The 25798-nt window shown below is 41.1% G+C and overlaps 1 long non-coding RNA gene and 1 pseudogene across 2 annotated transcripts in view; one reads left to right on the forward strand and one right to left on the reverse strand.

Annotated features, from left to right (window-relative positions):
• The window catches only part of LOC141411359 (uncharacterized), a 37530-nt gene extending 12518 nt beyond the window's left edge, over positions 1-25012 (forward strand). For both annotated transcript variants that reach the window (XR_012436120.1, XR_012436119.1), the window contains exons 3-4: positions 21868-21965; positions 24499-25012. This is a non-coding gene — a long non-coding RNA (uncharacterized lncRNA). The remainder of the gene's footprint in view (positions 1-21867; positions 21966-24498) is intronic.
• LOC141411565 (vomeronasal type-1 receptor 90-like) lies at positions 10979-11971 on the reverse strand (annotated as a pseudogene).
• Positions 25013-25798: the final 786 nt, after the last annotated feature.

Here is a 25798-nt window from a genome sequence, read left to right on the forward strand (position 1 = left end):
GAGTTGATCATTTATATTTCATTACTAATGAGCACCAAAGGGCTGATGGTGCTATAGCCTTTGCTCACAAGCATTGAGCCACGCAGCATTCCTGAGAAAGAAGTACAACACAGTGTAAAAAGTGCATGGCCACAAAAAACTCCTGAGCAGCAGAATGGTCTGGGTGGCCTTAGTTCTGGGGAGGCTTCTTTAGAAAGGCTGGGCTGTGCAGATGTGGGGACCATCTCCTATGCCTGCACAAGACAGTCACCATGGAACCACTGGAGAGGGTCATAGCCCTAGATGGAAGACAGCCTGGAAGGTCACCAGTGTGGAAAATAAGTGCCCAAGGAAAAAATTCAGTGGCCAAAGAGAGCAGGATTCAGTGACAAACATTACATAGACTACAGTCACGTTGTGGGTGGCAATGGTGGTGTGAGGATTTAGATTTGAACTTTGACAAACAGAGGTGTCTGAGGCTGAGGGTGATGGCCTGGAGGACATCAGCAGGCAGGTGCCACAAGGGAGAGGCCCCTCGTCAACCTGTACAAGGAGATCATTGATTTACATTTGTTTCCTCATAGCTCTGAGACCCCAAATGTCTAGCCATGATCCCCGTGCCAGCAGTGTCACTAGGTAGATTGGGGCCATGTCCCTGATACTCAGGCCAGGGACTTGGGCTTGTGCTTCAGAGGGAATCTGAGGACGTAGAAGAGAAGGATGGTGCTGGCCACGATTCCAGCAGCAACTTCAGAGAAAAGGCATTTCTCATGGCAAGAAAAATGTAAGGTGTTGCTTTTGTTCATGCTATGATGTAATGAAACACACCAAATATGCATAGTGTGAAATGTGAGAAAATTCTTCCTCACAAGTGTTATCACCTGCATCAGTCTTAGCCACCAGTACTGCCTTCATCAAAATGTGTGTTCATCCCAGTGTCCTTTTCCCTCAAAACTCAAGTCCACCCCCCACACCAAAGCCAAACCCTTCTCTCTATAGCACCAACATCTCTGAATCATGACTGGGTGTGTATCCCATTGCTGGGGTGCTGTAGGTCTGAGTGTTCTGTGCATCAGTAATTCCTGTATTTAGGAAAAGTATGTCCTCATTTTTAATTCTCATTGTGTAGTTTTTCAGGGGCAGGGTTGATGTATTATCTGTTTTATCTTCACCATCCTGAGTGCTCAGCACATAGAAAGAGTTCTGCTATTGTAGAAAGGTTGTAATAAGACTGTCCCGTGAGCATCAGTGTGGTAGCCAGGCACAGGTTCAATTATCACCGTGTTCATGTTGGTTAATAATTTCCAGATCAGAAATTCAAATATTCTTTTTTTGGTGGTACTAGGGTTTGAACTCAAGGCCTTGCACTGTAAATTAAATATTCTTAACACATTCAACAACAAAATGTTGATAAGTGTGGGCTCAAGTCAGACTGCTTGAATTTATTTTCTTTTGTATTTTTTTTGTATTAGCATGCAGTGATAATCTGAGGTTTCATTGTGATAATTCCATAAATGGGTACAGTGTTCTGTGAACAATTCACCGTCCCCCCATTACATTGCCATTCCTTCTTCCCCCTTTTTGGAATAATGTTTGTTGGGCTTCATTATGCTGTCTTCACACATACACACACACACACACATGATAATTTGATCCTCTTCACCCCTCAGTATCCTTTTCTTTCCCCCTCAGACTGATTCCCACACCTAGACAGCCCCCTTTTATATTCATGTTTTGCTTTGGGGTGCTGGGGATTGAACTCACAGCTTCATGAATGCTAGGTAAGTGATGAACTGCACCCCAAAGAGATTAATTTAATTTAAATCTGTAGCATTTCACTTATTGCAAGGGTGACCTTGAGCAGTCACTTAACACATTGAAAAATACGAATTTTATTACATATATTCTGGTGATGCTATGAGTTTAAAAAGAGTAAACCTCACATGGAAGAGTGAGTGGAACATATTATTCCTATAGAAATGCCAGCTGTCATTTTTATTATTATCTAGTTCCTTGTACATGTGATTTATGGGAGTAAATAGCTACTTATTTCCTAGTATCCCTGCCAAAAAGGGAGAAAAGGAATGAGTACAAATTAACAGACAACTGCTCAAAATCTTGTAGAGAGAACTCTGGTAGAATTTCAGATCTTTGCTCTGGGTCTACCAAGATAGCTATCCATCTTACATATTTAAATTTTCATGCCAGAAAAGTGTAGTGTAAGTGTGTAGAGTCAGTTATCAGTTCTTAACTGGAATGTATTCCAAGTCTTCTTTTTCCATTCTTAGGCATGTGGAGTCGGGTTGGTACACCACATTTTAAAAGGATTCAGGGAAACTAGCTAGCATTTGTTGCCCTTAATGCAGAGAAACTAAAGCAGATACCTTAAAGCAACTGAGGCCAATAGGAAAAGGGGACCAGGAACTAGAGAAAAGGTTAGATTAAAAAGAATTAACCTAGAAGGTAACACCCACGCACAGGAAATCAATGTGAGTCAATGCCCTGTATAGCTATCCTTACCTCAACCAGCAAAACCCCTTGTTCCTTCCTATTATTGCTTATACTCTCTCTACAACAAAATTAGAGATAAGGGCAAAATAGTTTCTGCTGGGTATTGAGGGGGGGAGCGGGAGGGGGTGGAGTGGGTGGTAAGGGAGGGGGTGGGGGCAGGGGGGAGAAATAAACCAAGCCTTGTATGCACATATGAATAATAAAAGAAAAATGAAAAAAAAATAAATAAAAGGATTCAGGGTGTTTTGATTAATATCCAGGGTCATTCCTATTTAGGGTTTTAAGGAGAGGACAGGTATCCCCTATACCCTGAGAGGTGGTTGTCTGTAGGACTTGAAGCTTTAGTGTCTCCTTCAAGTAAGTGATGATATTTCTCCAGACTGGAGAGGCCCAAGCATAAAATTTTACTAGAGATTTTGAAATGACCTACTTCATGGACTATTTCCCACAGAATGCAAGTATTCACTTTAAGTTTTATGAACACAGGTACATCATATTGTAAAGCGAGTCCATTCACCTGTTCTTGATGTTTTAGCTGGTCATCAGGGTGGAAACCTAAATTGTTTTCACAGGTACTCAGAGTGCTGTGGTCCTATGAGTAATAAGAGAAAGAATTCTGAGGAATCATGAACATTAAAGTATTCCTAGCCTAGTTGGGAAATTGGTGAAGACCTTTGATAATTTCTAGTTTCTAAAATAGAAATTCCATAGTAAAACTAGAAGTTACTCTTTTCCAAAGTACTGATCAAGTAAAATGACAGATTTCTCCTTTCAATCAGCAGTATTGTATTGTGTAATTCAAAATAGCCAGAAGAGAAGATTTTGAATGTTCCCTTCACAAAGCAATGAGGACAGATAACCTACATTTTCCTGAGCTGATACACACAGTGTTTGAATGTATGGAAGCATCACATATTACCCATAAAGAGGAGCAGTTGCTGTCTGTCAATTAGAAGTCTAGAAAAGAGGAGAGGTGAGGTGCCCGGTGAACAACAGAAGATCACTCATCTAATGGTCCAGCTATCTCCAAGATTTATGGGTCAAGTGTTTTCAGGAAGGACACACAGCTAAATGGTCTCTAATGTGTTATTTGTGAAAAATGGGATATACCTTTTATGTAAGTTACGAAATACATACTGACAACTGTTTAAAACAAGATTGTATAGGTATATAACATTTAAAAGATAGTTTATAATAATTACATAGAGTGAAAATTCTAAAATTGCCTTCTCTCATGTCATTCCCATGAAGTACAGGCTTTGTTTTAATTCCACTGAAAAAAAGTGAGGCTTACAAAATTTGTCAAGTAGCATGCTTAACATTTTGTAAGTAAGGGTATAGGGCTAGATTTAAAAAGTGTAATTTTTAATTTTTTAGGACTAGATTATTTTCAGTGTTATTTACAGCATTAAAGTCCTACAAACAAATTTTGAAGGAAAGACAGGAACGTGCCTGTGGTATAAATTTGCAAGAATATTCTGGAAGTTATGGTTTAAGTGAATTGCTTTTCCACAGAGTTTTGGTTTAGGGAAGTGACGCAGTTGGATATATGTTACTTGGACCACGCACAACTGTATCAGTGAGGCACTGTCTCCAATTACGTCTGTTCTATGGTGTGTGTAAACAGTATAAAGAACGGTACATGGCTCTTTCTACACTAGTGGCTTCATATCTGGGTCCTCTATTCTGTTCCCCTGGTCTTCATGTCTGTTTTTGTGCCAGTACCATGCTGTTTTTATTGTTATTGCTTTGTAATATAGTTTGAAGTCAGGTATTGTGATACCTCCTGCATTGTTCTTTTGACTGAGTATTGCCTTGGCTATTCATGGCCTCTTGTGTTTCCATATAAATTTCACAGTAGATTTTTCAATCTCTTTAATGAATGTTGTTGGAATTTTGATGGGAATTGCATTAAACATGTAGATTACTTTTGGGAGTATTGACATTTTTACTATGTTGATTCTACCAATCCATGAGCATGGGAGATCTCTCCACTTTCTATAGTCTTCCTCAATCTCTTTCTTCAGAAGTGTATAGTTTTCCTTGTAGAGGTCTTTCACATCTTTTGTTAGGTTTACACCTAGGTATTTGATTTTTTTTAGGCTATCGTAAATGGAATTGTTTTCATACATTCTTTTTCAGTTTGCTCATTGTTAGTGTATAGAAATGCTAATGATTTTTTTATGTTGATTTTATATCCTGCTACCTTGCTGTAGCTATTGATAATGTCTAGAAGCTTCTGAGTAGAGTTTTTTGGGTCTTTAAGGTATAGGATCATGTCATCTACAAATAGAGATATTTTGACAGTTTCTTTACCTATTTGTATTCCTTTTATTCCTTCTCCTTGCCTAATTGCTCTGGCTAGGAATTCCAGTACTATGTTGAATAGGAGTGGAGATAGTGGACATCCTTGTCTGGTTCCTGATTTTAGAGGGAATGGTTTCAGTTTTTCTCCGTTAAGTATAATGCTGGCTGTAGGTTTGTCATATATAGCTTTTATAATGTTGAGGAACTTTCCTTCTATTCCTAGTTTTCTTAGAGCTTTTATCATGAAATGATGTTGGATCTTATCAAAGGCTTTTTCTGCATTTATTGAGATGATCAAGTGGTTTTTGTCTTTGCTTCTGTTAATGTGGTTTATTACATTTATTGATTTTTGTATGTTGAACCACCCCTGCATCCCTGGGATGAAGCCTACTTGGTCGTGGTGAATGATCTTTTTGATGTGTTGTTGAATTCGGTTTGCCATTATTTTGTTGAGGATTTTTGCATCAGTGTTCATTAAGGAGATTGCCCTATAGTTCTCCTTTTCGGAGGTGTCTTTGCCTGGTTTTGGGATAAGCGTAATACTGTCTTCATAAAATGTGTTTGGCAGTTTTCCTTCCCTTTCTATTTCGTGGAACAGTTTAAGGAGGGTTGGTATCAGTTCTTCTTTAAAGGTCTGATAGAATTCAGCAGAGAATCCATCAGGTCCTGGACTTTTCTTTTTGGGGAGACTCTTGATTGCTGCTTCAATTTCATTTTGTGTTATAGATCTATTCAGGTGATTAATTTCCTCTTGGTTCAGTTTTGGATGATCATATGTATCTAGAAATCTGCCCATTTCTTTAAGATTTTCAAATTTATTTGAATATAGGTTCTCGAAGTAGACTCTGATGATTTCCTGGACTTCCATGTGTTTGTTGTTATCTCCCCTTTTGCATTCCTGATTCTACTAGTTTGGATTTTTTCTCTCCTCATTTTAGTCAGGTTTGACAGGGGTCTATCTATCTTGTTTATGTTTTCAAAGAACCAACTTTTTGTTTCATTAATTCTTTGTATGGTTTTTTTGGTTTCTATTTCGTTGATTTCAGCTCTCCTTCTATCTGTTTTGGGATTTGGTTGTTCTTGTTTTCTTAGGAGTTTGAGATGTATCATTAGGTCATTGATTTGGGATCTTTCAGTCTTTTTAATATATGCAGTCATGGCTATAAACTTTCCTCTCAGGACTGCCTTTGCTGTGTCCCATAGATTCCGGTAGCTTGTGTTTTCATTTTCATTGACTTCCAGTAACTTTTTAATTTCCTCTTTTATTTCATCAATGATCCATTGTTCATTAAGTAATGAGTTATTTAGTTTCCAGCTGTTTGCATGTTTTTTGTCTTTACTTTTGTTGTTGAGTTCTAGTTTTATTGCATTGTGATCAGATAGTATGCACGGTATTATTTCTATTTTCTTATATTTGCTGAGGCTTGCTTTGTGCCCTAGGATATGATCTATTTTGGAGAAGGTTCCATGGGCTGCTGAGAAGAATGTATATTGTGTAGAAGTTGGATGAAATGTTCTGTAGACATCTACTAGGTCCATTTGATCTATTGCATATTTTAGATCTTGGATTTCTTTATTGAGTTTTTGTTTCAATGACCTATCTATTGATGATAATGGGGTGTTAAAGTCTCCCACAACCACTGTGTTGGTGTTTATATATGCTTTTAGGTCTTTCAGGGTATGTTTGATGAAATTGGGTGCGTTGACATTGGGTGCATACAGATTGATAATTATTATTTCCTTTTGGTCTATTTCCCCTTTTATTAGTATGGAATGTCCTTCTTTATCTCATTTGATCAATGTAGGCTTGAAGTCTACTTTGTCAGAGATAAGTATTGCTACTCCTGCCTGTTTTTGGGAGCCATTGGCTTGGTAAATCTTCTTCCAGCCTTTCATCCTTAGCCTATGCTTATTTCTGTCGGTGAGATGGGTCTCCTGTAAGCAACAAATTGTTGAATCTTCCTTTTTAATCCATTTCGTCGAAGGGTGCCTTTTGATGGGTGAATTAAGTCTGTTAACATTAAGCGTTAGTACTGATAGTTATGTGGTGATTCCTGTCATTTAGTTGTCTTAGTGTTTTGAAGGTTTGATTGTGTGTACCTAAGTTGAGGTTACTCTCTACTGTCTTGCTTTTTCTTTTCCTGTGGTTTGGTGCTGCCTGTCTTTTCATGGTTAAGTTGGGTTTCACTTTCTGTGTGCAGAATCCCTTGAAGAATCCTTTGTAGTGGTGGCTTTGTGGTCACTTATTGTTTTAGTTTCTGCTTATCATGGAAGACTTTTATTGCTCATCTATTTTGAATGATAGTTTTGCTGGGTAGAGTATCCTGGGGTTGAAGTTATTTTCATTCAGTGCCTGGAAGATCTCACCCCACGCTCTTCTTGCTTTTAATGTTTCTGTTGAGAAGTCTGCTGTGATTTTAATGGGTTTACCTTTGTATGTTACTTGTTTTTTCTCTCTTACAGCCTTCAATATTCTTTCCTTAGTTTCTGAACTTGTTGTTTTAATGATGATATGCCGTGGGGTAGTTCTATTTTGATCTGGTCTGTTTGGTGTCCTGGAGGCCCCTTGCCTCAGGGTGTTTGAACCCAGTGCTTCCTTGGTGTGCTGGGCTGTCTGGTGTAGGTGGGATCTCTGAAGTGGTCTGGCCAGGAGCCTGGTTTGTGAGCAGTTGCTGATCCCTTCTGCCTACAGGGCAAGTTGCAATTGGCCTCTATGTTCACTCACTTTTCAGCTTACTACCAGATTTCCCAAGGTGATCTAATATGTTTCTGACTTAACCAGGCTTGTGGCTGTGTTGTTCCACACTGCTTTGGCTCTGGCAGGTCAGCCCCTCCCTCAACAAGGTAGGACAACTTAGCATTGTGTTCCACCCTTGAGTTAAGCTCAGTGTTCTGACCTGCCCTTGCTTGGAAGGTTGGTTCTGCATTTTGCCTCACTCCCACCAGTCAGAGGTGAATTATGTTCTCCATCTATGGTGTTCAGTTTTGCTCAGGGAGGGTGCATTCTGCCCACCAGTTGTGCTGGACTATGTGGTTCCCTCAAGACTGGGTGTTCTCTGGTGCTCATCTGTTGGGGTTTTTGGGTCACTCAGGCAGAGTTGTGTCCACATGATAGGACCTAGTACATTGCAGAGTCAAGTTCAGCTTGTTCTGCAGTCCTTTGCTTCTTCCAAGAAAAAGAAAGAAAGAAAAGAGAAACAAAAAAAAGAAAGAAAGAAAAACAGCTGGTGACTTCCTTGAGGCAGATTGGTGGCTGTGCCAACCCAGCCTGTGCTGGCACTTCCTCAGATGTTATGTGCAACTAAAAGCTGTTTTTAGGAGTCTTGTTTGTTGAATTTTATGTGCACCCTATATGTTGGTGTTGACTCAGTTGGCTAAAAAAAAAAAAAATCAGAATTACCCAAGTCTAGCCACACTGAAATCAGAAGTATTTTTCTGAAATCATGGAGCTCAGGGTTTCTGCTTTGCTCAGCTATCTGCAATCTTGGATCTCTGCTATTTGACTTTGTGAGTCTGACTTATTTTGCTTAACATGATGATCTCCAGCTCTATCCATTTTCCTATAAGTGACATAATTCCATTCTTCATTCTGGCTGGGTAACACTCCATTGTGTATATAGACTATGTTTTATTTATCCACTCATCAGTTGATAGGCCCCCCAGGCTGCTTGCATAGCTTGGCCATTGTGAATAATACTGCAATTAAGCATGATCCTGATTTTTGATTTTTCAGGATTTGTGTATCTTTATTGAGTTCTTTTTCCATATCCTGCCTTATCTTCTTCATTTCATTCAGTCCTTTATTTGAGGTTTTTAAAATTCAAGCATTTATCTGTATCCGCTTTAATTTTATTGAATATTCTTTTGAATTCTTTGAAACTTCATCTATTCCATCTCATTAGAATCTCTTATTTTAGAATTGACTTTCGGGGGAAGTTATGTTGCCTTTTTTCATATTTATTGTGTTTCTGTGTTGGGATTTATGTATCTGAGGTGAAATCATTGGTTGGAGGTTTTAATCACCTGTAGTCTTTCAGTTGAATTATTCTCAATGTTTAGGTTGGACTATGAAGTGGCATGGTTGACGTACAGTTGTCACCACTGGAATGTTAGTATAACTTAGTATCCAAACATTTGACCATGGTTTGAGGACTCTGGCACCAAACTCTAGCATCACTCAGCAAAAAGCTAGCTGGACTCTCTTATTATTGTTGTGCATCTTGATGCTATTATTTGGGATCAGGTGGGCCAGTTATCTACTTCTGGGCTGCTTCTACTTTAGAAGTTTCCTTTCTTTGTGTTTCTGGAGCTACTGTTGGTCATAAGGAGCTTTGCAGCCTGTGGGCTGGACAAGCTCCCACCTCACAAGCCACCCCAGTTTGTGCACCCCAGAGGCAGCAAGCATCTCAGGCTGGGGATGTTTCCTGGATGTATCAGAGTGTGGAGGGAACAAATAGAGCCCTGAGTTCTTCACTGGCAGGGGAGAGGTGAGGAATCCAGGCACCTGCCTGTTGGTCTCAGTGCTTTCATACTCCTCCCGGAAGTTAAATATTCCATGGGAGAGGGGAGGCTGAGGAAATTGCATATTCTGTAAGCCCTGGGCAATAGGCATTTCTGTCTCTTCTCTACAACCATTAATAATAATAACATGTTACTATAATAATTACTATTTTGTGGCCACCAAATGCAGGACCTTACACTTGTTTGACAGGTGCTGTACCACATGAGTGACATCCACAAACCTTTTTCTTTACTTATTTTTTGAATAGGTCTCACATTTAAGCCTGGGCTGACCTGGACTATGATCCTCCGATTTATGTGCTTCCCACATAGCTGGGATGACAGGCACACCACCATGTCTAGGTTTTATTGATTGAGATGGGGTCTTGTAAACTTTTTGCCTGGACTGCAATCCTCCTGACCTCTGCCTCCCAAGTAGCTAGAATTACAGGTGTGAGCCACTGTACCTGGCCATTAACTATTTTATGTTGGGAATTTTATACTCTTTATAGTCATTTTGAAATGATATCATAGGTCCTTTTACCCAGTAGTCACCCTGTCATGCTGAAGAACTAGAAGTGATTCCTCCTTGCTGTGTTTGGTGCTCCTTATTGAACTTGTTTCCAGGACCCCTCCCAGCCCCCCGGACCTCCCTAGTCTCTAGTGACTACTGTTCCATTCTGTCTTCTACAAGGTTGACTTATTGTTTTCCACAAACGAGTGCAAACATGTGGTATTTGTCTTTCTGTGTCTGACTTCTTTCACTTAACATAATAAAGGTCATAGGAAACTTTTTATTATGGCAAAGTATACATAACATAAAATTTAACATTTTAACAATTTTTAAGAGTACAGGTCAGAAGCATTAATCCCATTCATATTGTTGTGAGACAAAAGTCACCAGCCACCTCTAGTGATTTTACTTCTTCCTGCACTCTACCTGCAGCCACCAAACAAGTATTCCCCATGGCCCTCCTTCCTCAGCTCCTGGCAGCTGCCATCCTATTTTCTGTCTCTATAAATTATACTACTTTAAGTTCTACCTTCTACATGCATATCCATACAATGTTTGTTCTTTTATGACTGACAGTTTTCTTGAAATAATATCTTCAAGACTTATCTGTGGTAAACCATGAGACAAAATATCCCTCCTGTTTAAGGCTGAATAATATTCCATGTACAGGCCACATTTGGTTTATGGATTCATCTGCTTATGAACACTGAATTGTTTCCACTCTTGGTCATTGTAAATAATGTTACTAAAAGCATTGATGTACACATAAAAATTTGAATCTATGCATTCAGTTCTTTTTTGGCATACCACTAAAAATACAGTTGATAGATGATACAGAAATTTATGCTAATAAATGTTTACATATTTATCTAGGCAAAATAAAGACCAGTGAGAGTACTGACTTATTAAGAAGTACTGTACACTCTCATGCATTGGTAGGCATTTGGACTAGCTCAGGCAATGAAGGTGAGAGTCGCATCTGACCTCAAGCAGAAATGTAAGCACTTGTGTTATCTCAGAAAGACTCATGGCACAAATATCTATTGTGTTTCTTATATATGTGTTTCAAAGTAAATAAGTTTAACAAATCTTATCTCCATTAGTTGTTTAACACAGGGGGCACATGCCTGCAAAGCTTTGCATTAGCCCATTAAGAAGACCTGTCTGTCACTCAGTAATTAAACAGGTTCTCCCCGAAGTTGATTTCAAAAAGGTAAGAATTCGTTTTTCAGTACTGATTAACAACAAAGGATGGATGGTAGCATAGCCTTTGGCCACCATCATCTGGTTACAGTGGCGAATTGGGTCATTGTTCCACATAATTCTTGAGGAGGAGACGACGTGGTCCACACGATACATGACCACAGAGAAACCCAAGAGCAGCAGAATGGTCCAGGTGACCCTTAGTTCTGGGGAGGCTTTTGCAGAAAGGCTGGTGATGTGCAGATGCCAGGACCGCCTCCTATGCCTGCACAAGAGAGTCGCCATATAGCCACTGGAGAGGGCCATGAGCCCCCTAAGGAAGACTTCCCAAAACATGCCTAATAAGTAACTCATGGTAAGACAGTGCAGGATTCAGTGACAAATATTAGACCATATGTAGTGAAATTGGAGTTGTCAACAGCAGAGAATGAGAAGTGAGCACTGAAGGCCATTACAGAAGACCCATAGGAAAAGAAGGGAACACAGGCTGTGATACAGGGATTTATGTTTGAGCTTTGCCAAACAGGAGCTTCTGGGTTGAGAGTGATGGCCTGGAGGACACTCAGCAGGCAGGTGGCACAAATGGACAGGCCCCTCAAAAACTTGTGCAAGTAGAAAAATGACTTACATCCCAAAGACCCTGGTACACAAAAGCATCTGTAGATATGAACCCCATGATTATCAACATCCCTAGGTGAGCCAAGAGGCTGATGGTGATCAGGTCAGTGGGCTTGGGCCTGTGCTCAGGAAGGAATGTGAGGATGTGGAAGAAAAGAGGATGGTTTGACCCCAGTGCCAACCTCAGAGGGAAAGGGGTTTCTTATGTTGATAATGCCATGTGATGGTTTGGTTTTTTTATCTTCTGGGGCAAGGAATCACACAGGAAATATCTGAGGGGAAGAGCAAGAAACTTTCTCTATTGTCAATATTAATACCTTCATTAATCTCATACGACATTATTGCCATCAGGAGAATATGTGAAGTCATCCTCATGCAGCATTTTCATTTTCACTACTCGAGTCTCCCTGGGACCTTCCAGAAGCTGACCTCATCACTTCCCAGTCACGGCTGGATTGTGTGTCCACTGCTGGGCTCCCTCAGTGCCTAAGCTTTCCTGTGTATTAAAAGTTATCAGATATTGTAGAAAACCTTTCCCTGTTATTAAGTTTTCAGGGGTAATGTATAATCTGTTTTTCATCTTTTGTCGTCTTGATTGTCAGGTGCATCATAAAAGCTGTACAGTTTTTGGTAATTCTGAATGGGAACATTATATAAAAAGTGGAGAATCAAAAACTTACAAGTACTGTCCTCAATGGATTAGATGTACACATAGATATATTTTTTAGTGCTATTATTATTCTGGCTTATTCATCACCAGACTAAAGATTTTAAATGTTATTTGAGCAAATGTTGAAAATGGTGGATTCTAAAGACAGATTTCATGGATTTACACTTGTGCTCTGCCATTTAGTACAAGTGTGACCTTGAGCAGATTATGATGCTGAACTCTGGTCATCTTTTCTATGAAATATGGACAACCAAATTACCTCTTTCCTAGAGATATTACATGTGAAAGAAGCTAACACATACATACCAAATATGAAAGGGTTTCTTGCACAGAAGGTCTCTACAGGAATGTTGGCTCTTAGTTTTTCCATTACACAGTTCCTCATGCATGTGGCTTGACAGGCTTAATGCAGTCACTGTGTAAGAGAGGATAAAGAATTCCCTGATTGTCTGAATATTAGCCCTCTCTGTGGAAAGAACTCTGGAAGTGCTTTAAGACTTTCTTTGGATCCCCCAATGTAGCTTCACATCTTACATATTTGTTATTTTCATACCAGAATAAACTAGCCTAAGTAAATCAAGGCCAGTTCACAAATATTAGCAGGTATGCACCACAGGCCCAGCCTTTTTCTGTTGACATGGGGTCTTGCAAAAACTCCCTCCCCAGGAGATTTATCTTCCCAATCTCAGTAGCTAGGATTATAGGTGTGAGCCACTGGTGCCCAGCTTTCTTTAACTTTTTTATTCTTTTATTCATATGTGCATACAATGTTTGGGTCATTTCTCCCCCTTCCCCCATCCTCTCCTTTACCCTCCTGCCCCCTCCCTCTCCCAGGCTACCCCCTTGCTACCAGGCAGAAACTATTTTGCCCTTATCTCTAATTTTGTTGAAGAGAGAGTATAAGCAATAATAGGAAGGACCAAAGGTTTTTGCCAGTTGAGATAAGGATAGCTATACAGGGAGTTGACTTGCATTGCTTTCCTGTACATATGTGTTACATTCTAAATTAATTCTTCTCAAACTAACCTTTTCTCTAGTTCCTGGTCCCCTTCTCCTATTGGCCTCTGTTGCTTTAAAGTTTCTGCATTAGTTTCTTTGCATTGAGGGCAACAAATGCTATCTTGTTTGTTTTGAGTTTCTTGCCTATCCTTATATCTCCCTTGTGTGCTCTTGCCTCATCATGTGATCAAGTCCAATCCCCTTGTTGTGTTTGCCCTTGATCTAATGTCTGCATATGAGGGAGGACATAACGATTTTTGGTTCTGGGCCTGGCTAACCTCACTCAGGATGATGTTCTCCAGTTCCATCCATTTACCAGTGAATGATAAGATTTCATTCTTCTTCATGGCTGCATAAAATTCCATTGTGTATAGATACCACATTTTCTTAATCCATTCATCAGTGGTGGGACATCTTGGCTGTTTCCATAACTTGGCTATTGTGAATAGTGCCGCAATAAACATGGGTGTGCAGGTGCCTCTGGAGTCACCTGTGTCACAGTCTTTTGGGTATATCCCCAAGAGTGGTATTGCTGGATCAAATGGTAGATCAATGTCTAGCTTTTTAAGTAGCCTCCAAATTTTCTTCCAGAGTGGTTGTACTAGTCTACATTCCCACCAACAGTGTAAGAGGGTTCCTTTTTCCCCGCATCCTCGCCAACACCTGTTGGTGGTGGTGTTGCTGATGATGGCTATTCTAACAGGGGTGAGGTGGAATCTTAGTGTGGTTTTAATTTGCATTTCCTTTATGGCTAGAGATGGTGAGCATTTTTTCAAGTGTTTTTTGGCCATTTGAATTTCTTCTTTTGAGAAAGTTCTGTTTAATTCACTTGCCTTTTTCTTTATTGGTTCATTAGTTTGGGAGAATATAGTTTTTTAAGTTCCCTATATATTCTGGTTATCAGTCCTTTGTCTGATGTGTAGCTGACAAATATTTTCTTCCACTCTGTGGGTGTTCTCTTCAGTTTAAAGACCATTTCTTTTGATGAACAGAAGCTTTTTAGTTTTATGAGGTCCCATTTATCTATGCTATCTCTTCGTTGCTGTGCTGCTGGGGTTTCGTTGAGAAAGGTCTTACCTATACCTACTAACTCCAGAGTATTTCCTACTCTTTCCTGTATCAACTTTAGAGTTTGGGGTCTGATATTAAGATCCTTGACCCATTTTGAGTTAATCTTGGTATAGGGTGATATACATGGATCTAGTTTCAGTTTTTCGCAGACTGCTAACCAGCTTTCCCAGCAGTTTTTGTTGAAGAGGCTGCTATTTCTCCATCGTATATTTTTAGCTCCTTTGTCAAAGACAAGTTGGTTATAGTTGTGTGGCTTCATATCTGGGTCCTCTATTCTGTTCCACTGGTCTTCATGTCTGTTTTTGTGCCAGTACCATGCTGCTTTTATTGTTATTGCTTTGTAATATAGTTTGAAGTCAAGTATTGTGATACCTCCAGCATTGTTCTTTTGACTGAGTATTGCCTTGGCTATTCATGGCCTCTTGTGTTTCCATATAAATTTCACAGTAGATTTTTCAATCTCTTTAATGAATGTTGTTGGAATTTTGATGGGAATTGCATTAAACATGTAGATTACTTTTGGGAGTATCGACATTTTTACTATGTTGATTCTGCCAATCCATGAGCATGGGAGATCTCTCCACTTTCTATAGTTTTCCTCAATCTCTTTTTTCAGAAGTGTATAGTTTTCCTTGTAGAGGTCTTTCACATCTTTTGTTAGGTTTACACCTAGGTATTTGATTTTTTTTAGGCTATCGTAAATGGAATTGTTTTCATACATTCTTTTTCAGTTTGCTCATTGTTAGTGTATAGAAGTGCTAATGATTTTTCTATGTTGATTTTATATCCTGCTACCTTGCTGTAGCTATTGATGATGTCTAGAAGCTTCTGAGTAGAGTTTTTTGGGTCTTTAAGGTATAGGATCATGTCGTCTGCAAATAGGGATATTTTGACAGTTTCTTTACCTATTTGTATTCCTTTTATTCCTTCTCCTTGCCTAATTGCTCTGGGTAGGAATTCCAGTATAGGAGTGGAGATAGTGGGCATCCTTGTCTGGTTCCTGATTTTTAGAGGGAATGGTTTCAGTTTTTCTCCATTAAGTATAATGCTGGCTGTAGGTTTGTCATATATAGCTTTTATAATGTTGAGGAACTTTCCTTCTATTCCTAGTTTTCTTAGAGCTTTTATCATGAAATGGTGTTGGATCTTATCAAAGGTTTTTTCTGCATCTATTGAGATGATCAAGTTGTCTTTGCTTCTGTTAATGTGGTGTATTACACCCATGTATCATTTTATTAGAAAGCTAACAGAAACCATCTGGCATGTCCATTCCCAAGCAAGTCTTATTGTGCTCCCTGCTGCCTAGTATGACATGGCCAGGAGAAGAACACCAGCCTTCTGCCAGCAGCAGGCGGGTCTAAGACACACTCCTCAGATAAGGACTTAGTGAGGATTCTGAAACCAAGCTGCCCTCAGAAAGACTTGCCATCCTGTTATAAGGATGTAAATCACAGAGAAGATAACCTGAGTTTCTGAACTATGTCACACTTGAGGAATCTACACATAGAAAGAGGAAGGAAAGGTTAAGTGGGGAGATCAGAAAAGCACAGTCTATCCATGGAAAAGAAATGGCAAAGAAGAATCTGAGCACTCATTAGTTAGAGCTGACAGTGAAGGCAGGGGTCCCTCAGGAGAAAGGTGGTATGTTCAAGACACCCCTTATCAGTGGATCATGGAAACAGTCATGTCACACGTTGTGTCATGTTGCAGTTACTCAAACCATGGCAACCCCATGTTATGTGTTTTCGCCAAATATCCCCAAACTGGTGACAAGTGCTGGGGCAATGGGCATGAGCCAGTGGTCAGGACAGAAGGGGAGAGCATGACAGGAAGAGGAAACCCCTCCACAGACCCCGCTGCATGTCCAGGCTCTTGTGACCCTTCAGATGTGCAGGTTCCAGGGTGAAGGAGGAAGGGAAGGCACATCTGTTCTCACATCTTCAACATGAGCAAATCATGCCTAGCTCTCAGGGACGAGATGAAGTATAAATAGCACGAATTTTCCAACACTTAGCAATGCATATGCAGACTTAACATACATGAAAAGAACACTTCGTCTGTCATTATCATATCACTCATTTCACCATCACTGTATCCCTCCCATCCCTTCTACACTTCAGAGTGATAAAAATGACGACACAAGAGTCAAGTCTGTTTTCTTCCAAACAACTTTGGCTTTCCCATCTTACTATATTCTTTGCATCTTAGTAACAAAAAAGGAGACAGGTTAACATTTATCGGTTCATGATAAGCATATGAAAAAAAACTGGGAAATCAGAAAGCTAAGCACAGAGATGGGTGAGATTTGACCATCCTAAATTTCCCTCCAAACAAAATGAATTACATGCATATCCATTATTACAGAATCTGGAAAGGTATTTTTAAATGAATAAGACATAGAGAAAAGATTAATTGACTGAAATATTCTTTCTTCATTCCATTCTAATTTATATTTCAAGGTATTTTAGGGCTGGTAAAAGAGAGAACCATTATTTTCACTTCTTTAAAAAAATAGTTCATGTACTTGCAACCTCATCATCTTGGCCCTTCATCTGACATTTACTAACTGGTGGAGCACAGGCTATGGACTCACACCATTAATTGTAATTCGTGAAATTAAATTCTAGTAGATAGTCTACAGTAATGTGAGGTTACTCTGTGGAGATGAGGTCTTAACATACAGCTGCACCTCCTCTAAATACTTTAAAACTTTAGTTAACTCAATCCACAGAAGTCACTTATATCAGTAATAGTTTGGTTTGAGTTATGAAGAGGACAAAACATACTTGATAAAAATGTGAAATGAAAATATCGCTTCCCTGATAAATCTGTATACAAATAAGGTGTATTTAAAATCTCTGTGTAACACACTATATGTAACTTCAGTTCTGACATAGTCAGTGGAAGTCATTTAATTCAGAAAAATAAATGCAAATCTAAAATTAATTGATACTTCCCATAAAAATAATTTTAGGAGTCTTGAGAAATAAATACCTAATATTAAAATTTCCTCACTGCCCTGCACTGACCTTGGTCCTCTGGGTGGGCAGGACTGGCAGGGCTGAGGTCTCCTCTTCCGCTACTGAAAACATTGCCAGTCATCTTCGTCCTTCCACAGCCTGCCTAGGTCCCCGCCTGCCCACTGACCTGCAGCTGTGGATACTGGGCACTTACCCAGGTGGATGTGGCAGGGAGGACTCAGTGCACCTGGGAAGAACTTTCCGGGTTAGGTAAGGGGTGCCTTTAGCTCATCTCTCTGCAGGCTGTAATTTCAGGGTCTGAAAGAAGGTGACAAGATCCCACTGGGGAGCATGGGGCCTGGCATGCCCAGTGGGACACCTTACCCATTTACTGATTTTAGTTTATTTTGTAGCAATCTGGGAAGAGCTGGGCTCAAACATTTAAGTTCCCTCGCCACATCTTGTGGGGGATCAGAAAGGTCCTGGCCATGGAGGCAAATCCAGTTCCTCTCATTCTGACCCTAAAATGAAATTAGTCCGTGCCATTTCATGCACTCTAATGCCTCCAGTCTGGAGTGAGAGACTCCTGGTGCCTCCATGTGTTCTGGTGGCTCTGAGGGACCCGTCTCTACATGTGTGACAGGCACCCTCTTCCCTAGTTCATTATCACTTGGAGTGCCTGGTTTCCAGGTAGTGTTACTTCATATGTTATGATTTCTAAACTCTCAGATTCATGTTCCAAACTGTGAGTGAGATTTAAAAGTGAATTTGAAAAGAAATAAAATGAAAAAGTACAGGCATAGCTGAAGCGTGGGGGCTGACGTGTCACTGCAGACTGAGCAAACCGAGGCCGAGGCAGCGCCAGAGCTAACTCCACTCTATGGGGAGTCTGAATGCCCAGTTGCATCCTCACCATTGGTGGTAGGAAGAGGCCTGGCTTTCTGTGAATGAAACTATATGCAATTATGCTTTGGTGTCCTGTGCAGCTTATGCAAAGTTACGCAATGTATTATGAGACCTGAGAGACAGTGGAACCCCGTGACCCAAAGTCAAAAGAACATATGATCATTTCAGGCTGACCCACTGCTGTTCCAAGTCTTGGAGTTTAAGACAATACTTTTAAATGACTATTATAAATGTATCAAAGGGTAACACCTTTGATACATAAAATTGATGAAAGATTACTTATTTCCAGAGAGAATCGGAAACTTGAAGTAAATGGAAATACACAACCCTAAAGCTGTAAGACCTATAGTCTAAAATTTCACGAGTGACCTGGGGAGGACTGAAAACTATACAGGAAAGTGCTATAAACTTCAGAACAAGTTAACAGAGTTCGCTAGTAAAGCACTTGCCTAGTAGGTGCGAGCCCTGGCTTTCATCCCCAAAATAGCACAAAACAACAGAACCAAACAAACAAAAAAGGTAATAGGTGTCCAGACTCATGCAGAGAAGGAAACATAAGAAGTCCAACACTCATTCTAACGTGTAATTAGGCAGGGTTTAGTTGGGCAGGAGGAAGTCCACAGCTGGTTGTGCTGGGAAAAAGTGCATCCCCTCTTCTGGCCTAGCCCCATCCCTGCCCTCTTGGGGCTGAGCTTCTGTCTTACTCCCTGGCATGTGTTATTTTACCAGCTGGTTGTTACCTGGCTCCTTGCTTCTCATGTCTTATGTACAAATTCCCTGGGAGGCCTATGGAGATGCCCATGGCAGTGAAGTTGACCTGAGTACCCCCAACTTTCTGCAGACTGCTTTTTTTTCCCCTGGATCCAAGAACAGCTCCTTGGAAAAAGTACAGAGACACAAATACACATTCCAGTTCCAATGTGGACTTGGTGTGTGACTTTGGGAAAGTGAGAACACTCCTCCAGGCCTTGGTTTCCTTGATTTTAAATAAAGACAAAAATAATTCCATCTGTAGTAGTCATGAGGGTTAAATAAGGTAACACAAACACACTGATGCCTGGGCCCTACCTCCAACCAACGTAATAGGAAGTCCTGGGGAGCAGGTCTCAGAAATTGGGTATTGTAAGCTTCCAGAGAGGTTCCAAGATGCAGCCACTAGTGTGGAACCCTTGTTAATGGTCATAGCTCTGGAGTGGAGTGGGCCAGCATGCATTTGAAGCCTGGCTGTGTTACACATTCATGGAGTCTTACACGGATTTCAGACTCTTAGAGCCTCTGTTTACTCATCTGTAAGATAGGGTGATGGGGCTGACTTTCTTGGGCTACTGTGGGAATTAAAGGAAATAGTAGATAGTAGGTACTTTGCCCACAGTGAGTGCTTTCTAAGCAAGCCATGGAGGACAGGTCTTTGTGTATTCACTTCACCAGTGGACACATGGCAGAAGCTGTGTGCCTGATCCATGGTTGGCCCTTCAAACAAATGTCTGTAAATGAACAAATGTGGCTATGATTGCTGTAGATAAAGATGTGATGAAGAGTATCCGTAACTGTGAGGACAAAGCTTCTGTAATTCTTTTAACTGGCTTAAAAACTACATTTCCCAACATCCTCTGCATGCTGAGAAGTAGGTGGAAGCCACTGGACCTTTATCTCTTGGGTTCCTTCCTTCCCCTTCCCTGGCAGCTGACCTGAGCAGGATGGCAGAATGGAAACAGGATTGTCCTGGGGTGTACTGGCACGATTGAGCACCACAGTAGCCCACCCAGACTGCCCATCTCCGGGTTGCTTCTTCAAGTGAAAGGAAACCTCTCAGCATTTGGGGAGGGAGGGATTTTTTTTTTTAAGGAAAGAAAATATAAGCATTGGATTTCCTCATTGTCTTCCTGTCTTTTCTGAGTTCTTAGACTCTGGAAAAATCTAGGCCAAGAGCACCAGCAGCCTCTATCACTAATGCCTTCCTCAGATATCTGGGGCCAGGTTAGAGGCACCACGGGAAGCCCGTCCAGCCCTGACCCAAGCCCTTGAGTCAGTTAGCAGCTGTGAGTCCTGTCCAGCCTCCTGTGGCCTCCACGTACACGAACATGTACACGTACACACACACATACACATATACACACATACACACATACACATACATACACATCCACACACATACACACACATACACACACACACATACACATACACACATACACATACACACATACACACACATACACATACACACATACACATACACACATACACACATACACACACATACACATACACGTACACACACACATATACACACATATACATACACACATACACACATACATCCACACACACATACATACACACATACATACACACACACATACACACACATACACACACATACACACATACACACACATACACACACATACACACACATACACACACATACACACACACATATACACATCCACACACACATACACACACATACACACACACATATACCCACACATACACACACATACACACATACACACACATACACACACACATATACACATCCACACACACATACACATCCACACACATACACACATACACACACATACACATACACACATACACGTACACACACACATACACGTACACACACACATACACACACGTACACACATACACACACATACATACACACACATACACATACATACACACATATACACACATACACACACACACATACACACACACACATACACACACACACAGAGCGAGTCTCTTCTCTAGAGCCAACACCCAAGTCCAGGCTCTTAGTCCTCCTGTGGCTCTCCTGAGCACTGTCTCTAGAACAGGCAGATGCTGGTCAGAACCTCAGCTCCTGCGCTGATCTGTCATGGGCAAAGTGACTTTGAACAGGGCTTGTTGTTCCTGTGTATGAGGTGGGGCTCTGCCAACCAAGCAGTAAACAGGGAACCCAGAAAGGGAAAGCCGAGGTAACAGGACTGAGGATGAAATGTCCACAGGAAGGTAAATCACAGAGCTTGGCTCTAAGCCAGAGCCCTGGAGCAGTATGTCGGGTGTGGGTGTGGGCGAAAGTGTGAGTGACTTCATGTTCTTCCTAACAGAGAAACTACGTGCTAAGTGAACGTGCAATTTAAGGAAAAAGACCACCCAGCCTCTTCATTTCTCCACAATCTTGGGAAGATCTTGTAATGAATATGCATTTTGGTAACAGTTTGGTAAACATGTAGCTAATAACTTTTTATTTCACTTAATTTTCTTATTAAATTCAAATGAAAATAAGATCTAGCTATTTTATTTTAACAGTTAGCATGTACAGTATTGTCACCTTTTAAAAATTGTTTAGTTGTAAAAAATGGTTCGGCTATGATATTTCTATATACATATACAATGTATTTTTATCACATTGACCTCCTCAATTACTCTTTCTTCGCTCCCTTTCCTCCCCCTTTCGTTTTTACAAACTTTAATGTGTTTCAGTCTTCTGTTTTCATGTACGTATGTTGAGCGCTTTGGTCGTATTCACCCCTGTATCACCCTTGCATTTTACCCTCAACCTCTCTTTTGTGTGCCTGGAAACAGTCTTTTTTAATATCAAAATCTTATTTTTGTTTTTGACTCTTTAGGTCTAGATTCCACACATGAGAGAAGACATGGTATTTGTCTTTCTGAGTCAGGCTTACCTCACTTAACATGGTGATCTCCAGCGCCACATGCAAGTGATGTAATTTCATTCTTCTTTATGGTTGAATGATAATCTATGTTTTATGTATGCCACACTTTCTTCACCCATCAGTTCATGGGCACATAGGCTGATTCCATAATTTGGCTTTTGTGAACAGAGGGCAGGTGTCTCTATTGTACGCTGGCTTACATTCCTTCAGATGAACACCCAGGAGTGGAGTGGCAGGGTAATCTGCTAGTTCTAATTTTAGTTTTTTGAGGATCCTCCATACTGATTTCCATAGTGCCTGCACTAATTTATCTTTCCACCAGCAGTGTGTAAGGTTTTTTTTCTCCCCACATCCGCGCCAGCACCTGCTGTTTGTTCTCTTGATAATCGCCACTCTGATTGGGGTGAGGCAGAATCTCAGTGTTGTTTTGATTTGCATTTTCTTTATGACTTTGGATGTTGAGCACCTCCTCATGCATTTATTGGGCATGTGTACTCCTTTTAAGAACTGTCTCTTTAATTCATTTGACCATTTATTAATTGGGTTATTTATTCTTTCTGTGTTCATTTTTTGAGCTCTTTATATATTCTGGATATTAATTCCTTGTCTGATGAATAGTTGGCAAGGATTTCTGTCCCATTCTGTAGGCTGTCTCTTGATTTTAAGAATTGTTTCCTTTGCTGTGCAGAAGCTTTTCCATTTGGTACAGCCCCATTTGTCTAGTCTTGGCGTTATTTCCTGAGCTATTGACATCCTATTCAGAAAGTTGTTGCCTAGGGCTGTTTTCCTGGAGTAGTTTCAAATCTTACATTAAGGCCTTTGATTATTTATCAATTGGTTTTTGGATAGACTAAGAGGAATTTATTTTCAGTTTTCTACATGTGAATATCCAATGTTCCTAACCCAGTTTGTTGAAGGAGCTGTCTTTTCTCCAGTGTATGTTTTTGGCTCCTTTATGGACGATCAGGTTGCTGTAGCTGTGTAGTTTTATTTCTGTGTCTTCTATTTTATTCCATGGGTCTTCATATCTGTTTTTAGGCCAGTATCATGCTGTTTTTGCTTATTGGCTCTGCAGTAGATTTGAAGTAAGGTATTATGAAACTTCCAGTGTTGCTCTTTTTTTGCTCAGGATTGCTTTGACTACTTGGCGTGTTTTATGTTTCCATATGAACTTCCTGATTGATTATTCTACTTCTGTTAAGAAAGGCATTTCTGTGAATCTCTAGTTTGATTTTGGTAGTATAGCCATTTTCACAGTATTAATTCTGCTGATTCATGAAGATAAGTGGTCTTTTCATCTTTTAATGTCTTCCTTGGTTTCTTTCTTCAATGTTTTATAGTTTCATTGTAAAGCTCTTTACCTTTTTAGTTAAGTTTATTTCTAGGCACTTATTTTTTGAGGCTGTTGTGAATGAGGTTTTTCCTGATTTTCTTAGTCTGTTTATTGTTGGCCTATAGAAAAACTACTGACGTTTCTATGTTAACTTGAATCCTGCCACTTTGTTGAAAGTGGTTATCAAATCTAAGAGATTTTTTGGTGGAGTTTAGGATCTTTTAAATATAGGATAATATCATCTGTAAGTAGGGATAATTTGACTTTTTCATTTCCTACTTATATCACTTTTATTTTTTCTTCTTGCCTTATTGCTTTGGCTAAGAATTCGAGTATTATATTGAATAAGAGAGGTATTAGATAGAATAAAGTCTCATTCTTGACTTTAGGGGAAGTGCTTTCAGTTTTTCCTCATTTATTATAGTGTATGCTATAGGCTTTATTACATTGAGCTGTGTTGCTTCTATTCCTAGTTTTTTTCAGGGCTCTTATCAGGAAGGGATGTTCAGTCTTATCAAAGACTTTTGTTTTATCTGTTGAGATGATCATGTGACTTTTGTCCTTTTTTTCCACTTGTAAGCTGTGTTACGTTTATTGATTTGCACATGTTGAACCATCCTTTATCTTGCAATGAAACCAAGTTGACCATGATATATGATCTTCTAAATATGTTGTTCAATTTGTTTTTCAAGTATTTTATTGGGAATTTGTTCATGTACATTCATCAAGGTAATTGATGTATAATTTGCTTTTTTTATTGTATTTTAATTCAGTTTGGTATCAGTATAATACAGGCTTCATAGAGTGACTTTGGAAGCATTTTCCCCTTTCTATTTTATAGGATAGTTTGAGAAGCATTGGTGTTAGTTCTTCTTTAAAGGTGTGGTAGAATTCAGCAGTGAATCAACTGGGCTTTTCTTTGTTGGGAGACTTACTGCTTCAATCTCATTGCTCATTATTGATCTGTAAAGTTGTTTATATCTCTAGGTTCAATTTTAGTAGGTCATATTTGTCTAGAAATTTATTCATTTTTCTAGATTTTCTACTTTTTTTGGAATATAAGTGAAATATTTCCTAATTGATCTTCTAAATTTTATTGGTATTTGTTTTGATATCCCCCTTTTCCTCTGTAATATTATTGTGTCTTCGCCCTCTTTCTTTTGGTTAGTTGGGCTAAGAGTTTGTCAATCTTGTCCTTTCAAACCAACTCTTTGTTTCGCTGATTCTTTGTATTGTTTTCTTTGTCTCAGTTTCAACGTGTGCTCCCCCACATGCTAATCCAGCATTGTCAGCAGCTGCACTTTGCAGTGGAGATATGTGCCTCAGGTGAGAGGGCTGCACCAAGGTCATCCGTTGCGATGCGAAGCCGGGACGCGAGGATACTCCAGAACCCAGGTTCTTTCCTCAGCCTGGGATGTCTCAGCCCCGCGGAACTCAGCAAGACCTCTCCTGTGTCATTTAGGATGAGTTCCCAGAGCGGGTGGGTGCGCAGTGCACTAGTGGGCCTCCCAGGTGGCCGAACAGGAAAGGGAGTTTGTCAGGGTGGAGTCCAGCTGCAAGGATACCTTATGTTGGACGAATTGCGCTGAGCCAGACCCGAAATGGACCAGGGCTGGAGGGTCGAACTGTAATTCCATTGTGGAGCTTGTTGGAGGAACCAAGAAGGGCCCAGTAGAGCGGAAAGGTCGAGTGGAGTCTGTGGGAGGAAGCTGAGTGGGGTCCAGTGTCGCAGAAGAGATGCACCACGTGGGGCGAATGGAGCAGAATTAAAATTTGGAGTTGGGTAGGCAGAGCTAAGGATCAATTAGCTGAATGGATGGGCGAGGCCAGGCAGGCTAAGCCGAGGGGGTGGGCGGGGCCAGTCGGGCGGAGCCGAAGGGGGGCGGGGACAGCTGGGAGGAGCCGAAGGGGTGGGCGGGGCAAGTCCGGTGGAGCCGAGGGGTGGGCGGGGCCAGTCGGGTGGAGCCGAAGGGGTGGGCGGGGCAGGTCGGGTGGAACCAAGGTGGTGGGCGGGGCAAGTCGGGTGGAGCCGAGGTGGTGGGCGGGGCAAGTCGGGCGGAGCTGAAGGGGTGGGCGGGGCAAGTCCGGCGGAGCCGAGGGGTGGGCGGGGCCAGTCGGGCGGAGCCGAGGTGGTGGGCGGGGCCAGTCGGGCGGAGCCGAAGGGGTGGGCGGGGCAAGTCCGGTGGAGCCGAGGGGTGGGCGGGGCTCGTTCCGTGGAGCTGAGCCTGGCGGGGTTGATCCCAACCAGTGGGAGGTGAGCGCTGCGTGGCCGAAGGGAAGAAGCCGATTGAGGAAGCGGAGGCTGTCAGGTGAGGCGGAGCCCGGAGGCTGGCGGGACCGGGAGGCTGACTGGACCCGGGACGCTAACTGGACCCGGGAGGCTGGCGGGACCCAGTCAGGCGCTGGAAGTCCTGACCTGCTCTCTCTCCTCTTCTCCCCCTACCCCTCCTCTCCTCTTTTCCTCTCCCCCTCCCTCCACCTCCTTCCTTTCCTTCTTCCCTTGTTGCGGGAATTTCAAGCTGAGTTACGGGACATTGAGGCAGATTAGCA

This window comes from Castor canadensis, chromosome 10 (assembly GCF_047511655.1).
Source record: "Castor canadensis chromosome 10, mCasCan1.hap1v2, whole genome shotgun sequence".
In the NCBI taxonomy this organism is placed as follows: domain Eukaryota; kingdom Metazoa; phylum Chordata; class Mammalia; order Rodentia; family Castoridae; genus Castor; species Castor canadensis.